At 57.1% G+C, this 17,482-nt stretch overlaps 1 pseudogene; it reads right to left on the reverse strand.

Moving 5' to 3' along the window:
- LOC140736354 (ceramide synthase 2-like) overlaps window positions 1–14,224 on the reverse strand; it is a 32,384-nt pseudogene extending 18,160 nt beyond the window's left edge.
- Between the last annotated feature and the right edge of the window lie 3,258 nt (window positions 14,225–17,482).

Consider the following 17,482-nt stretch of genomic DNA (forward strand, 5'->3'; position numbering starts at 1 on the left):
GGATGGGGTTGGGGAGGGGGGGTTAGGGTTAGGATTGGGGAGAGGATGGTGGTGGGAGTGTTGGAGTGGGTGGAGATGGTGAGGATGGGATTGGGGAGGGGGGTTAGGGTTAGGATTGGGGAGAGGATGGTGGTGGGAGTGTTGGAGTGGGTGGAGATGGTGGGGATGGGGTTGGGGAGGGGGGGTTAGGGTTAGGATTGGGGAGAGGATGATGGCTGGGAGTGTTGGAGTGGGTGGTGATGTTGGGGATGGGGATGGGGTTGGGAGGGGGTTAGGGTTAGGATTGGGGAGAGGATGGTGGTGGGAGTGTTGGAGTGGGTGGTGATGGTGGGGTTGGGGTTGGGGAGGGGGGTTAGGGTTAGGATTGGGGGAGAGGATGGTGGTGGGAGTGTTGGAGTGGGTGGTGATGGTGGGGATGGGGATGGGGTTGGGGAGGGGGTTAGGATTGGGGAGAGGATGGTGGTGGGAGTGTTGGAGTGGGTGGTGATGGTGGGGATGGAGATGGGGTTGGGGAGGGGGGTTAGGGTTAGGATTGGGGGAGAGGATGGTGGTGGGAGTGTTGGAGTGGGTGGTGATGGGGGGGATGGGGTTGGGGAGGGGGGTTAGGGTTAGGATTGGGGAGAGGATGGTGGTGGGAGTGTTGGAGTGGGTGGTGATGGTGGGGATGGGGATGGGGTTGGGGAGGGGGTTAGGATTGGGGAGAGGATGGTGGTGGGAGTGTTGGAGTGGGTGGTGATGGTGGGGATGGGGTTGGGGAGGGGGGTTAGGGTTAGGATTGGGGAGAGGATGGTGGTGGGAGTGTTGGAGTGGGTGGTGATGGTGGGGATGGAGATGGGGTTGGGGAGGGGGGTTAGGGTTAGGATTGGGGAGAGGATGGTGGTGGGAGTGTTGGAGTGGGTGGTGTGATGGGGGGGATGGGGTTGGGGAGGGGGGTTAGGGTTAGGATTGGGGAGAGGATGGTGGTGGGAGTGTTGGAGTGGTGGGTGGTGATGGTGGGGATGGGGATGGGGTTGGGGAGGTGGGTTAGGGTTAGGATTGGGGAGAGGATGGTGGTGGGAGTGTTGGAGTGGGTGGAGATGGTGAGGATGGGGTTGGGGAGGGGGTTAGGGTTAGGATTGGGGAGAGGATGGTGGTGGGAGTGTTGGAGTGGGTGGTGATGGTGGGGATGGGGTTGGGGAGGGGGTTAGGGTTAGGATTGGGGAGAGGATGGTGGTGGGAGTGTTGGAGTGGGTGGTGATGGTGGGGATGGGTTGGGGAGGGGGGTTAGGGTTAGGATTGGGGAGAGGATGGTGGTGGGAGTGTTGGAGTGGGTGGTGATGGTGGGGTTGGGGTTGGGGAGGGGGGTTAGGGATAGGATTGGGGAGAGGATGATGGTGGGAGTGTTGGAGTGGGTGGTGATGGTGGGGTTGGGGTTGGGGAGGGGGGGTTAGGGTTAGGATTGGGGAGAGGATGATGGTGGGAGTGTTGGAGTGGGTGGTGATGGTGGGGATGGGGTTGAGGAGGGGGTTAGGATTGGGGAGAGGATGATGGTGGGAGAGTTGCAGTGGGTGGTGATGGTGGGGATGGGGATGGGTTGGGGAGGGGGTTAGGGTTAGGATTGGGGAGAGGATGGTGGTGGGAGTGTTGGAGTGGGTGGTGATGGTGAGGATGGGGTTGGGGAGGGGGTTAGGATTGGGGAGAGGATGGTGGTGGGGAGTGTTGGAGTGGGTGGTGATGGTGGGGCTGGGGATGGGGTTGGGGGAGGTGGGTTAGGGTTAGGATTGGGGAGAGGATGGTGGTGGGAGTGTTGGAGTGGGTGGTGATGATGGGGATGGGGTTGGGGAGGGGGTTTAGGGTTAGGATTGGGGAGAGGATGGTGGTGGGAGTGTTGGAGTGGGTGGTGATGGTGGGGATGGGGATGGGGTTGGGGAGGGGGGGGTTAGGGTTAGGATTGGGGAGAGGATGGTGGTGGGAGTGTTGGAGTGGGTGGTGATGGGGATGGGGTTGGGGAGGGGGGTTAGGGTTAGGATTGGGGAGAGAGGATGGTGGTGGGAGTGTTGGAGTGGGTGGTGATGATGGGGATGGGGTTGGGGGAGGGGGGTTAGGGTTAGGATTGGGGAGAGGATGGTGGTGGGAGTGTTGGAGTGGGTGGTGATGGTGAGGATGGGGTTGGGGAGGGGGTTAGGGTTAGGATTGGGGAGAGATGGGGTTGGGGAGGGGGTTAGGGTTAGGATTGGGGAGAGGATGGTGGTGGGAGTGTTGGAGTGGGTGGTGATGGTGGGGATGGGGATGGGGTTGGGGAGGGGGTTAGGGTTAGGATTGGGGAGAGGATGGTGGTGGGGAGTGTTGGAGTGGGTGGAGATGGTGGGATGGGGTTGGGGAGGGGGGGTTAGGGTTAGGATTGGGGAGAGGATGGTGCTGGGTAGTGTTGGAGTGGGTGGTGATGGTGGGGATGGTGATGGGGTTGGGGAGGGGGGTTAGGGTTAGGATTGGGGAGAGGATGGTGGTGGGAGTGTTGGAGTGGGTGGAGATGGTGGGGATGGGGTTGGGGAGGGGGGTTAGGGATAGGATTGGGGAGAGGATGGTGGTGGGTGTGGAGTGGGTGGTGATGATGGGGATGGGGATAGGGTTGGGGAGGGGGGTTAGGGTTAGGATTGGGGAGAGGATGGTGGTGGGAGTGTTGGAGTGGGTGGTGATGTTGGGGATGGGGATGGGTTGGGGAGGGGGGTTAGGGTTAGGATTGGGGAGAGGATGGTGGTGAGAGTGTTGGAGTGGGTGGTGATGGTGGGGATGGGGATGGGGTTGGGTGGGTTAGGGTTAGGATTGGGGAGAGGAAGGTGGTGGGAGTGTTGGAGTGGTGGTGATGGTGGGGATGGTGATGGGTTGGGGAGGGGGGTTAGGGTTAGGATTGGGGAGAGGATGGTGGTGGGAGTGTGGGAGTGGGTGGTGATGATGGGATGGGGATAGGGTTGGGGAGGGGGGGTTAGGGTTAGGATTGGGGAGAGATGATGGTGGGAGTGTTGGAGTGGGTGGTGATGGTGGGGATGGGGTTGAGGAGGGGGTTAGGATTGGGGAGAGGATGATGGTGGGAGAGTTGCAGTGGGTGGTGATGGTGGGGATGGGGATGGGTTGGGGAGGGGGTTAGGGTTAGGATTGGGGAGAGGATGGTGGTGGGAGTGTTGGAGTGGGTGTGATGGTGAGGATGGGGTTGGGGAGGGGGTTAGGATTGGGGAGAGGATGGTGGTGGGGAGTGTTGGAGTGGGTGTGATGGTGGGGCTGGGGATGGGGTTGGGGAGGTGGGTTAGGGTTAGGATTGGGAGAGGATGGTGGTGGGAGTGTTGGAGTGGGTGGTGATGATGGGGATGGGGTTGGGGAGGGGGGTTAGGGTTAGGATTGGGGAGAGGATGGTGGTGGGAGTGTTGGAGTGGGTGGTGATGGTGGGGATGGGGATGGGGTTGGGGAGGGGGGTTAGGGTTAGGATTGGGGAGAGGATGGTGGTGGGAGTGTTGGAGTGGGTGGTGATGGGGATGGGGTTGGGGAGGGGGGTTAGGGTTAGGATTGGGAGAGGATGGTGGTGGGAGTGTTGGAGTGGGTGGTGATGATGGGGATGGGGTTGGGAGGGGGGTTGGGTTAGGATTGGGGAGAGGATGGTGGTGGGAGTGTTGGAGTGGGTGGTGATGGTGAGGATGGGGTTGGGGAGGGGGTTAGGATTGGGAGAGGATGGTGGTGGGAGTGTTGGAGTGGGTGGTGATGGTGGGGTTGGGGATGGGGTTGGGAGGGGGGTTAGGGTTAGGATTGGGGAGAGGGATGGTGGTGGTGGGAGTGTGGAGTGGGTGGAGATGGTGGGGATGGGGTTGGGGAGGGGGGTTAGGGTTAGGATTGGGGGAGGATGGTGCTGGGAGTGTTGGAGTGGGTGGTGATGGTGGGGATGGTGATGGGGTTGGGAGGGGGGTTAGGGTTAGGATTGGGGAGAGGATGGTGGTGGGAGTGTTGGAGTGGGTGGAGATGGTGGGGATGGGGTTGGGGAGGGGGGTTAGGGTTAGGATTGGGGAGAGGATGGTGGTGGGAGTGTTGGAGTGGGTGGTGATGTTGGGGATGGGGATGGGTTGGGGAGGGGGGTTAGGGTTAGGATTGGGGAGAGGATGGTGGTGAGAGTGTTGGAGTGGGTGGTGATGGTGGGGATGGGATGGGGTTGGGTGGGTTAGGGTTAGGATTGGGGAGAGGAAGGTGTGGGAGTGTTGGAGTGGGTGGTGATGGTGGGGATGGTGATGGGGTTGGGGAGGGGGGTTAGGGTTAGGATTGGGGAGAGATGGTGGTGGGAGTGTGGGAGTGGGTGGTGATGATGGGATGGGGATGGGTTGGGGAGGGGGGTTAGGGTTAGGATTGGGGAGAGGATGGTGGTGAGAGTGTTGGAGTGGTGGTGATGGTGGGGCTGGGGATGGGTTGGGGAGGGGGTTAGGGTTAGGATTGGGGAGAGGATGGTGGTGGGAGTGTTGGAGTGGGTGGTGATGGTGGGGATGGGGATGGGTTGGGGGAGGGGTTAGGGTTAGGATTGGGGAGAGGATGGTGGTGAGAGTGTTGGAGTGGGTGGTGATGGTGGGGTGGGGATGGTTGGGGAGGGGGTTAGGGTTAGGATTGGGGAGAGGATGGTGGTGAGAGTGTTGGAGTGGGTGGTGATGGTGGGGCTGGGGATGGGTTGGGGAGGGGGTTAGGGTTAGGATTGGGGAGAGGATGGTGGTGGGAGTGTTGGAGTGGGTGGTGATGGTGGGGATGGGGATGGGGTTGGGGAGGGGGGTTAGGGTTAGGATTGGGAGAGGATGGTGGTGGGAGTGTGGAGTGGGTGGTGATGGTGGGGTTGGGGTTGGGGAGGGGGGGTTAGGTTTAGGATGGGGAGAGGATGGTGGTGGGAGTGTTGAGCGGGTGGTGATGGTGGGGTTGGGGTTGGGGAGGGGGGTTAGGGTTAGGATTGGGGAGGATGGTGGTGGGAGTGTTGGAGTGGGTGGTGATGGTGGGGTTGGGGTTGGGGAGGGGGGTTAGGGTTAGGATTGGGGAGAGGATGGTGGTGGGAGTGTTGGAGTGGGTGGTGATGGTGGGGTTGGGGTTGGGGAGGGGGGTTAGGGTTAGGATTGGGGAGAGGATGGTGGTGGGAGTGTTGGAGTGGGTGGTGATGGTGGGGATGGGGATGGGGTTGGGGAGGGGGTTAGGATTGGGGGAGAGGATGGTGGTGGGAGTGTTGGAGGTGGGTGGTGATGGTGGGTCTGGGGATGGGGTTGGGGAGGGGGGTTAGGGTTAGGATTGGGGAGAGGATGATGGTGGGAGTGTTGGAGTGGGTGGTGATGATGGGGTTGGGGGTTGGGGAGGGGGGTTAGGGTTAGGATTGGGGAGAGGATGGTGGTGGGAGTGTTGGAGTGGGTGGTGATGGTGGGGCTGGGGATGGGGTTGGGAGGGGTGTTAGGGTTAGGATTGGGGAGAGGATGATGGTGGGAGTGTTGGAGTGGGTGGTGATGGGGATGGGGTTGGGGAGGGGGGTTAGTGTTAGGATTGGGGAGAGGATGGGGGTGGGAGTGTTGGAGTGGGTGGTGATGGTGGGGCTGGGGATGGGGTTGGGTGAGGGTGTTAGGGTTAGGATTGGGAGAGGATGATGGTGGGAGTGTTGGAGTGGGTGGTGATGGTGGGGATGGGGTTGGGGAAGGGTTAGGGTTAGGATTGGGGAGAGGATGGTGGTGGGAGTGTTGGAGTGGGTGGTGATGATGGGGTTGGGGTTGGGGAGGGGGGTTAGGGTTAGGATTGGGGAGAGGATGATGGTGGGAGTGTTGGAGTGGGTGGTGATGGTGGGGATGGGGTGGGGAGGGGGTTAGGGTTAGGATTGGGGAGAGGATGGTGGTGGGAGTGTTGGAGTGGGGTGGTGATGGTGGGGATGGGGTTGGGGAGGGGGTTAGGGTTAGGATTGGGGAGAGGATGGTGGGGGGAATGTTGGAGTGGGTGGTGATGGTGGGGATGGGGATGGGGTTAGGGGAGGTTGGTAGGGTTAGGATTGGGGAGAGGAGGGTGGTGGGAGTGTTGGAGTGGGTGGTGGATGATGGGGTTGGGGTTGGGGAGGTGGGTTAGGGTTAGGATTGGGGAGAGGATGGTGGTGGGAGTGTTGGAGTGGGTGGTGATGGTGGGGGATGGGGATGGTGTTGGGTGGGTTAGGGTTAGGATTGGGGAGAGGATGGTGGTGGGAGTGTTGGAGTGGGTGGTGATGGTGGGGATGGGTTGGGGAGGGGGGTTAGGGTTAGGATTGGGGAGAGGATGGTGGTGGGAGTGTTGGAGTGGGGTGGTGATGGTGGGGATGGGGGTTGGGGAGGGGGTTAGGATTGGGGAGAGGATGGTGGTGGGAGTGTTGGAGTGGGTGGTGATGGTGGGGATGGGGTTGAGGAGGGGTTAGGATTGGGGAGAGGATGGTGCTGGGAGTGTTGGAGTGGGTGGTGATGGTGGGGATGGGGTTGAGGAGGGGGTTAGGATTGGGGAGAGGATGGTGGTGGGAGTGTTGGAGTGGGTGGTGATGGTGGGGATGGGGTTGAGGAGGGGTTAGGATTGGGGAGAGGATGGTGCTGGGAGTGTTGGAGTGGGTGGTGATGGTGGGGATGGGGTTGAGGAGGGGGTTAGGATTGGGGAGAGGATGGTGGTGGGAGTGTTGGAGTGGGTGGTGATGGTGGGGCTGGGGTTGGGGAGGGGGGTTAGGGTTAGGATTGGGGAGATGATGGTGCTGGGAGTGTTGGAGTGGGTGGTGATGTTGGGGATGGGGATGGGTTGGGGGAGGGGGTTAGGGTGTAGGATTGGGGAGAGGATGGTGGTGGGAGTGTTGGAGTGGGTGGTGATGTTGGGGATGGGGTTGGGGTTGGGGAGGGGGGTTAGGGTTAGGATTGGGGAGAGGATGGTGGTGGGAGTGTTGGAGTGGGTGGTGATGTTGGGGATGGGGTTGGGGAGGGGGGTTAGGGTTAGGATTGGGAGAGGGATGGTGGTGGGAGTGTTGGAAGTGGGTGGTGATGGTGGGGATGGGGTTGGGGAGGGGGGTTAGGGTTAGGATTGGGGGAGAGGATGGTGGTGGGAGTGTTGGAGTGGGTGGTGATGGTGGGGATTGGGATGGGGTTGGGGAGGGGGGTTAGGGTTAGGATTGGGGAGAGGATGGTGGTGGGAGTGTTGGAGTGGGTGGAGATGGTGAGGATGGGGATTGGGGAGGGGGGTTAGGGTTAGGATTGGGGAGAGGATGGTGGTGGGAGTGTTGGAGTGGGTGGAGATGGTGGGGATGGGTTGGGGAGGGGGGGTTAGGGTTAGGATTGGGGAGAGGATGATGCTGGGAGTGTTGGAGTGGGTGGTGATGTTGGGGATGGGGATGGGTTGGGGAGGGGGGTTGGGTTAGGATTGGGGAGAGGATGGTGAGGGAGTGTTGGAGTGGGTGGTGATGGTGGGGATGGGATGGGGTTGGGGAGGGGGTTAGGATTGGGGAGAGGGATGGTGGTGGGAGTGTTGGAGTGGGTGGTGATGGTGGGGATGGGGATGGGGTTGGGGAGGGGGGGGTTAGGGTTAGGATTGGGGAGAGGATGGTGGTGGGGGAGTGTTGGAGTGGGTGGTGATGGGGGGGATGGGGTTTGGGGAGGGGGGTTAGGGTTAGGATTGGGGAGAGGATGGTGGTGGGAGTGTTGGAGTGGGTGGTGATGGTGGGGATGGGGATGGGGTTGGGGAGGGGGGTTAGGGTTAGGATTGGGGAGAGGATGGTGGTGGGAGTGTTGGAGTGGGTGGTGATGTGGGGATGGGGATGGGGTTGGGGAGGGGGGTTAGGGTTAGGATTGGGGAGAGGATGGTGGTGGGAGTGTTGGAGTGGGTGGTGATGGTGGGGATGGGGGATGGGGTTGGGGAGGTGGGTTAGGGTTAGGATTGGGAGAGGATGGTGGTGGGAGTGTTGGAGTGGGTGGAGATGGTGAGGATGGGGTTGGGGAGGGGGTTAGGGTTAGGATTGGGGAGAGGATGGTGGTGGGGGGTGGTGTTGGAGTGGGTGGTGATGGTGGGGATGGGGTTGGGGAGGGGGTTAGGGTTAGGATTGGGGAGAGGATGGTGGTGGGAGTGTTGGAGTGGGTGGTGATGGTGGGGATGGGTTGGGGAGGGGGGTTAGGGTTAGGATTGGGGAGAGGATGGTGGTGGGAGTGTTGGAGTGGGTGGTGATGGTGGGGTTGGGGTTGGGGAGGGGGGTTAGGGATAGGATTGGGGAGAGGAAGATGGTGGGAGTGTTGGAGTGGGTGGTGATGGTGGGGTTGGGGTTGGGGAGGGGGTTAGGGTTAGGATTGGGGAGAGGATGATGGTGGGAGTGTTGGAGTGGGTGGTGATGGTGGGGGATGGGGTTGAGGAGGGGGTTAGGATTGGGGAGAGGATGATGGTGGGAGAGTTGGAGTGGGTGGGGATGGTGGGGATGGGGATGGGTTGGGGAGGGGGTTAGGGTTAGGATTGGGGAGAGGATGGTGGTGGGAGTGTTGGAGTGGGTGGTGATGGTGAGGATGGGGTTGGGAGGGGGTTAGGATTGGGGAGAGGATGGTGGTGGGAGTGTTGGAGTGGGTGGTGATGGTGGGGCTGGGGATGGGGTTGGGGAGAGGGGTTAGGGTTATGATTGGGGAGAGGATGGTGGTGGAGTGTTGGAGTGGGTGGTGATGGTGGGGATGGGGTTGGGGAGGGGGGGTTAGGGTTAGGATTGGGGAGAGGATGGTGGTGGGAGTGTTGGAGTGGGTGGTGATGGTGGGGATGGGGTTGGGGAGGGGGGTTAGGGTTAGGATTGGGGAGAGGATGGTGGTGGGAGTGTTGGAGTGGGTGGTGATGGTGGGGATGGGGATGGGGTTGGGGAGGGGGGTTAGGGTTAGGATTGGGGAGAGGATGGTGGTGGGAGTGTTGGAGTGGGTGGTGATGGTGGGGATGGGGTTGGGGAGGGGGGTTAGGGTTAGGATTGGGGAGAGGATGGTGGTGGGAGTGTTGGAGTGGGTGGCGATGGTGGGAATGGGATTGGGGAGGGGGGTTAGGGTTAGTATTGGGGAGAGGATGGTGGTGGGAGTGTTGGAGTGGGTGGTGATGGGGATGGGGTTGGGGAGGGGGTTAGGGTTAGGATTGGGGAGAGGATGGTGGTGGGAGTGTTGGAGTGGGTGGTGATGGTGGGGATGGGGATGGGTTGGGGAGGGGGGTTAGGGTTAGGATTGGGGAGAGGATGGTGGTGGGAGTGTTGGAGTGGGTGGTGATGGTGGGGATGGGGTTGGGGAGGGGGGTTAGGGTTAGGATTGGGGAGAGGATGGTGGTGTGAGTGTTGGAGTGGGTGGTGATGGTTGTGCTGGGGATGGGGTTGGGGAGGGGGGTTAGGGTTAGGATTGGGGAGAGGATGGTGGTGGGAGTGTTGGAGTGGGTGGTGATGGTGGGGTTGGGGAGGGGGTTAGGGTTAGGATTGGGGAGAGGATGGTGGTGGGAGTATTGGAGTGGGTGGTGATGGTGGGGATGGGGATGGGGTTGCGGAGGGGGTTAGGGTTAGGATTGGGGAGAGGATGGTGGTGGGAGTGTTGGAGTGGGTGGAGATGGTGGGGATGGGGTTGGGGAGGGGGTTAGGGTTAGGATTGGGGAGAGGATGGTGGTGGGAGTGTTGGAGTGGGTGGTGATGGTGGGGATGGGGATGGGGTTGGGGAGGGGGGTTAGGGTTAGGATTGGGGAGAGGATGATGGTGGGAGTGTTGGAGTGGGTGGTGATGGGGATGGGGTTGGGGAGGGGGGTTAGGGTTAGGATTGGGGAGAGGATGATGGTGGGAATGTTGGAGTGGGTGGTGATGGTGGGGATGGGGATGGGGTTGGGGAGGGGGGTTAGGGTTAGGATTGGGGAGAGATGATGGTGGGCGTGTTGGAGTGGGTGCTGATGGTGGGGATGGGGATGGGGTTGGGGAGGGGGGTTAGGGTTAGGATTGGGGAGAGGATGGTGGTGGGAGTGTTGGAGTGGGTGGTGATGGTGGGGTTGGGGTTGGGGAGTGGGGTTAGGGTTAGGATTGGGGAGAGGATGGTGGTGGGAGTGTTGGAGTGGGTGGTGATGGTGGGGTTGGGGAGGGGGTTAGGGTTAGGATTGGGGAGAGGATGGTGGTGGCAGTGTTGGAGTGGGTGGTGATGGTCGGGTTGGGGAGGGGGTTAGGGTTAGGATTGGGGAGAGGATGGTGGTGGGAGTGTTGGAGTGGGTGGTGATGGTGGGGATGGGCTGGGGTTGGGAGGGGGTTAGGGTTAGGATTGGGGAGAGGATGGTGGTGGGAGTGTTGGAGTGGGTGGTGATGGGGATGGGGTTGGGGAGGGGGGTTCGGGTTAGGATTGGGGAGAGGATGGTGGTGGGAGTGTTGGAGTGGGTGGTGATGGTGGGGATGGGGTTGGGTTGGGGAGGGGGGTTAGGATTGGGGAGAGGATGGTGGTGGGAGTGTTGGAGTGGGTGGTGATGGTGGGGATGGGTTTGGGGAGGGGGGTTAGGGTTAGGATTGGGGAGAGGATGGTGGTGGGAGTGTTGGAGTGGGTGGTGATGGTGGGGATGGGGTTGGGGAGGGGCGTTAGGGTTAGGATTGGGGAGAGGATGGTGGTGGGAGTGTTGGAGTGGGTGGTGATGGGGATGGGGTTGGGGAGGGGGGTTAGGATTGGGGAGAGGATGGTGGTGGGAGTGTTGGAGTGGGTGGTGATGGTGGGGATGGGGTTGGGGAGGGGGGGTTAGGGTTAGGATTGGGGAGAGGATGGTGGTGGGAGTGTTGGAGTGGGTGGTGATGGTGGGGATGGGGTTGGGGAGGGGCGTTAGGGGTTAGGATTGGGGAGAGGATGGTGGGTGGGAGTGTTGGAGTGGGTGGTGATGGTGGGGTTGGGTTGGGGCTCAACCATAAGGACCTTCCAACTCCACCACCCTCCCCCACCCTCCTCTGCCAAAACCTTGCTTCCCCCACCCTCCTCACCAGTCTATCCATTCACCAGGCACTATCAAATATCTCTATGAATTTTCTCTCCGCTCTCCTGCTACTGGGCAGGTATGGCGGGGTGGAGCGCTGGGGCAGGATAGGGAGGTAAGGGATGAATGGCACCACCCACCCCCAACTTTCCTTCCTGCTCTGAGCAACTGAAGCCTATCAGCACCGGGAAGTTCCCACATACCCCCTTCCTGTATCCAAAATTGATTTCAGCACCGCAATTTCATTAATTCCAACCCGAAAATATATCCGATTCCAAGACACACCCCTATCCATCCCCCTCACAAATCCCTCTCCGGTCCCCCATGTTGTGGCAAGGCTGCCCAACCATCCCTGCCCACGGATTCAGACTGTCCTCTCCTCCCTTGTTCGAGCTCAAAAGGGTCATCAAAGTCAAAGAGTTTGACTAAGTGTTTCGACAACCTCCCACTCCGAGGTTGACACTGCAGAGGCCCCACCCACCTGGCTGGATACACGGGGTGGGGGGAGTCGGGTTTCCTGAAGGGAGTACACCCCACCCACCTGGCTGGATACACGGGGTGGGGGGAGTCGGGTTTCCTGAAGGGGGTACACCCCACCCACCTGGCTGGATACACGGGGTGGGGAAGGGCAGCGGGGGGAGGACGGGTTTCCTGAAGGGGGTACACCCCACCCACCTGGCTGGATACACGGGGTGGGGACGGGCAGTGGGAGGAGACGGGTTTCCTGAAGGGGGTACACCCCACCCACCTGGCTGGATACACGGGGTGGGGGGAGACGGGTTTCCTGAAGGGGGTACACCCCACCCACCTGGCTGGATACACGGGGTGGGGGGAGACGGGTTTCCTGAAGGGGGGTACACCCCAAACGAGATGGCTTTTTTCCTCCTTCCCAAACCTGGGCAGGAAGTTCAGTTCAGCAGATCCAGTGCCCACCAGACTATTGTCTCCAAACTCTTACACACCCCCCCCCCCAAATCCAGGTGCAATTCAGTCACCCTTACCCTCTCCCCCACCCCTCTGGACTCCCCATCATAAGAAACAGTGGGACCCCATTGTGCCTGGCAGAACCAGGTGATATGAGAGGAAGTTGGGAAGTAGGGGGTAGTGGCGATGCGATTGCCCCCTCCCTCATCGACATCAATTGACTGGGGGAGGGGATATGCGCCAAAGCACCTACCTGTTTGGGATGTTTCGATGAGAGACTGAAGGATTTTTCAAAATAGGGTTGGGTTTCACCTTTAACCGGACCTTCTCTTTAATGCCCAGTAAGTGTGCAAAGTAAGTGGCTATGGTTCTGGAGGATAGACAGAGGAGAGGGGGTTTGGGGGGTAAACGGAGGGACAGAGAGAAAGAGTCAGTATATATCCAGAGAGTGAACAGTAGTTCCCTGGGCAATGGACCAACCATAAGGATTTGGTTCAAGATTATAGTTCAACAGGGTCACCATAGTGCTCTCTGGTCAAGGGTCAACAGGGTCACAATGGCGGTCTCTAGTCAAATATCAATAGGATCATCGAGGCCCTCAGGGTTACCAGTGCTTGAGGGCATTCTACTCAACTGTCAATAGGGCTATCAGGGTCAAAGATCAGTTGTGTCACCGTGACCCTCCATTCAAGGGTCAACAAAGTCATCAAGATTAAAGTTTAGGGCAAGTAAGGTCAGAGGTCAATATGGTAACTATGGCATCCAAAGGCAATGGTCAACAGGGTCATCATGGCTGTCTGGTCGAGTCAACAGCATTGGCAAGGCTAAAGGTCATTGTGGTTACCACAGCACCCAATGTCAAGGGTCAAAAAAGGTCACCATGGCTCTGAGACAAAATGTCAACAGGGTCACCAAGGCAGGGATACCATGGCACTTCAGCCAAGAACCGTCATGGCTCCCCTATCTCCAAAAGGTCAGCTGGGTCAGTGTGGAGTTCGGCTGGATCAATTAAGCAAAGGAGCCGAGATTCAATAGGGCCGCTGTGACATCCAGAGCATTAGCCACACGTCAGCGACTCCTTCCTTCAGCCAAACCTCTGGTGGACTCCCGAACAGCATTCCAGAGTTCACCCCATTCCGAGTTCTCCAAGAACAGACAGAATAGACAACCTCTAAGATCCAGCATCCCAGAACACTCGTTGTGGGTGAGTGAGTGACCGTCCCTCCACAGAGAACAGCCCTTCCCAATCCTCACTCCCCCACCCTGAGAGACAGAATCACCCACCACCAGCCCTTTTGAACCCCTCACTTACCTACTCTGCCCGCTTGGCTGGCATAGGCTGGATGGGAAGAATGGTCTGTTTCTGTGCTGGATACCTCCACAACTCATAAATCAGGGACAGAAGTTCAACCCAGCCGCCTTCACCCCTCCGTTCCTTGGGACACCCCCCCCCCCCCCCCCCAATCCCACCACCACCCACAAATCCTCACTCAGCCCAGCCACCCACCTTGGCCCTTGGAGACTCGACATTCAGACAACCCACTGCTCCTGTTCGCGATGGAATTGACCAGCTCTGAGGCCGGCATCCACTCCAACACCAACTTGTATCCACGTCCACGGACGCTGCCTGATCTGCTGGACATTCCCAGCTTTGCTACAGACTTTTGGCACCTGCATCCTTCTGCGTTTGCTTAAAATCCCATCCATCCCCTTCCTAGAGCCGTCCTTGGTAACTCAACCCCAGTTACTTAACCCAGACAACTCTGGTCTCTGCCCTTTGTTGGTCACCTCCTTCAGTTCCTCCACTTCCACTCCTGTCTCTTGATGGTAGGTGAGTGATCTCTCTAAGTCTCTATCCCCCTCCATGTCTCCCTCACCTCTCAAGCTCTCTCCCTCTCTTCTCTGTCCATCTCTCCCCCTCCCTCCCTCCCTCCATCCATCCCTCTTCACCCCACCATCCCTCTCCCTTTCTCCCCACCTCTCCCTCTTCATCTCACCTGTCTCTTACAGATCTCTTCCCCTCCCCTCTCTGTCCATCTCTCCCCTCGCCATCCCTCCATTCATCTTTGTCTCTCCCTTGCTCCCTCTCTATCTCTCCCACTCCTTTCCCCTCCCTCCCTCTCCTCTCCCACCATGTGCTGATCCTTCCCATTGTTCATTATGTGGACAGAGCAGACCTTACCTCTCGAAGACATATCGGATCAACATGAGAGCGAAGGCACAAGGAATGGTCACGTAGAGGTCGCTGGCCTTGGCGTAGACGCGCCCGTCGCGGTCCTCCAGGTCAGCCCATGTCAGGTTGTACGGGAGCCAGAGACGGTCCCCACCAGAACCAGTCGTAGATAGTTCGCAGCATTCTGCGGGTTGGGAGAACAGTGAGTGGGCAAACGATCACATGGAGCAGAGGGGCAGACAGAATCAGGGCATTCAGGCCATCTGCTCCATCACGGGCGCAACCCTCCCCACCGTCAAGATCATCAGAGAGCTGGTGCCTCAGGAAGGTGGCATCCATCGTTAAAGACCCTCATCATTCAGCTCATACCCTCAGCTAAAAGGGAGTAGCAGAACAGACTCAATGGGCCGAATAGCCTAATTCTGCTTATGTATTATGTTCTCTTCTCAGTACAATCATCAGGGAGCAGGTACAGGAGCCTGAAGACCCACACTCAATGATTCAGGAACAGATTCTTCCCCTCCACCATCAGATTTCTGACAGTCCATGAACAACACCTCACTATCCCTCTGTCATCAGATTTCTGACCGTCCATGAACACCACCTCACTATCACACTGTCATCAGATTTCTGACAGTCCATGAACAACACCTCACTATCCCTCTGTCATCAGATTTCTGACAGTCCATGAACAACACCTCACTATCCCTCTGTCATCAGATTTCTGACAGTCCATGAACACCACGTCACTATCCCTCTGTCATCAGGTTTCTGACAGTCCATGAACAACACCTCACTATCCCTCTGTCATCGGATTTCTGACGGTCCATGAACAACACCTCACTATCCCTCTGTCATCAGATTTCTGACAGTCCATGAACCCATGAACACCACGTCACTATCCCTCTGTCATCAGATTTCTGACAGTCCATGAACCCATAAACACCTCACTATCCCTCTGTCATCAGATTTCTGACAGTCCATGAACCCATGAACACCACCTCACTATCCCACTGTCATCAGATTTCTGACAGTCCATGAACAACACCTCACTATCGCTCTGCCATCAGATTTCTGACAGTCCATGAACCCATGAACAACACCTCACTGTCCCTCTGTCATCAGTTTTCTGACAGTCCATGAACAACACCTCACTATTCCTCTGTCATCAGATTTCTGACGGTCCATGAACAACACCTCACTGTCTCTGTCATCAGATTTCTGACAGTCCATGAACACCACCTCACTATCCCTCTGTCATCAGATTTCTGACGGTCCATGAACAACACCTCACTATCCCTCTGTCATCAGATTTCTGACAGTCCATGAACCCATGAACAACACCTCACTATCCCTCTGTCATCAGATTTCTGACAGTCCATGAACCCATGAACAACACCTCACTATCCCTCTGTCATCAGATTTCTGACAGTCCATGAACAACACCTCACTATCCCTCTGTCATCAGATTTCTGACAGTCCATGAACAACACCTCACTATCCCTCTGTCATCAGATTTCTGACAGTCCATGAACCCATAAACACCTCACTATCCCTCTGTCATCAGATTTCTGACAGTCCATGAACCCATGAACACCACCTCACTATCCCACTGTCATCAGATTTCTGACAGTCCATGAACAACACCTCACTATCGCTCTGCCATCAGATTTCTGACAGTCCATGAACCAATGAAAAACACCTCACTCTCCCTCTGTCATCAGATTTCTGACAGTCCATGAACAGCACCTCACTATCCCTCTGTCATCAGATTTCTGACAGTCTATGTACAACACCTCACTATCCCTCTGTCATCAGATTCCTGACAGTCCATGATCAACACCTCACTATCCCTCTGTCATCAGATTTCTGACAGTCCATGAACACCACCTCACTATCCCCTCTGTCATCAGATTTCTGACAGTCCATGAACACCACCTCACTATCCCTCTGTCATCAGATTTCTGACGAGTCCATGAACACCACCTCACTATCCCTCTGTCATCAGATTTCTGACAGTCCATGAACACCACCTCACTATCCCTCTGTCATCAGATTTCTGACAGTCCATGAAACCATGAAAAACACCTCACTATCCCTCTGTCATCAGATTTCTGACAGTCCATGAACCCATGAACACCACCTCACTATCTCTCTGTCATCAGATTCCTGACAGTCCATGAACACCACCTCACTATCCCTCTGTCATCAGATTTCTGACAGTCCATGAACACCACCTCACTATCCCTCTGCCATCAGATTTCTGACAGTCTATGAACAACACCTCACTATCCCTCTGTCATCAGATTTCTGACAGTCCATGAACAACACCTCACTATCCCTCTGTAATCAGATTTCTGACAGTCCATGAACAACACCTCACTATCCCTGCCATCAGATTTCTGACAGTCCATGAACAACACCTCACTATCCCTCTGTCATCAGATTTCTGACAGTCCATGAACAACACCTCACTATCCCTGCCATCAGATTTCTGACAGTCTATGAACAACACCTCACTATCCCTCTGTCATCAGATTTCTGACAGTCCATGAACACCACCTCACTATCCCTGCCATCAGATTTCTGACAGTCTATGAACAACACCTCACTATCCTCTGTCATCAAATTTCTGACAGTCCATGAACACCACCTCACTATCCCCTGCCATCAGATTTCTGACAGTCTATGAACAACACCTCACTATCCCTCTGTCATCAGATTTCTGACAGTCCTATGAACAACACCTCACTATCCCTCTGTCATCAGATTTCTGACAGTCCATGAACACCACCTCACTATCCCTGCCATCAGATTTCTGACAGTCTATGAACAACACCTCACTATCCCTCTGTCATCAAATTTCTGACAGTCCATGAACACCACCTCACTATCCCTGCCATCAGATTTCTGACAGTGTATGAACAACACCTCACTATCCCTCTGTCATCAGATTTCTGACAGTCCATGAACACCACCTCACTATCCCTCTGTCATCAGATTTCTGACAGTCCATGAACAACACCTCACTATCTCTCTGTCATCAGATTTCTGACAGTCCATGAACAACACCTCACTATCTCTCTGTCATCAGATTTCTGACAGTCCATGAACTACACCTCACTATCCCTCTGTCATCAGATTTCTGACAGTCTATGAACAACACCTCACTATCTCTCTGTCATCAGATTTCTGACAGTCCATGAACAACACCTCACTATCCCTCTGTCATCAGATTTCTGACAGTCCATGAACACCACCTCACTATCCCTCTGTCATCAGATTTCTGACAGTCCATGAACAACACCTCACTATCCCTCTGTCATCAGATTTCTGACAGTCCATGAACACCACCTCACTATCCCGCTGTCATCAGATTTCTGACAGTCCATGAACAACACCTCACTATCCCTCTGTCATCAGATTTCTGACAGTCCATGA

The sequence above is a fragment of the Hemitrygon akajei genome, chromosome 11, assembly GCF_048418815.1.
Source record: "Hemitrygon akajei chromosome 11, sHemAka1.3, whole genome shotgun sequence".
Taxonomy (NCBI): Eukaryota; Metazoa; Chordata; class Chondrichthyes; order Myliobatiformes; family Dasyatidae; genus Hemitrygon; species Hemitrygon akajei.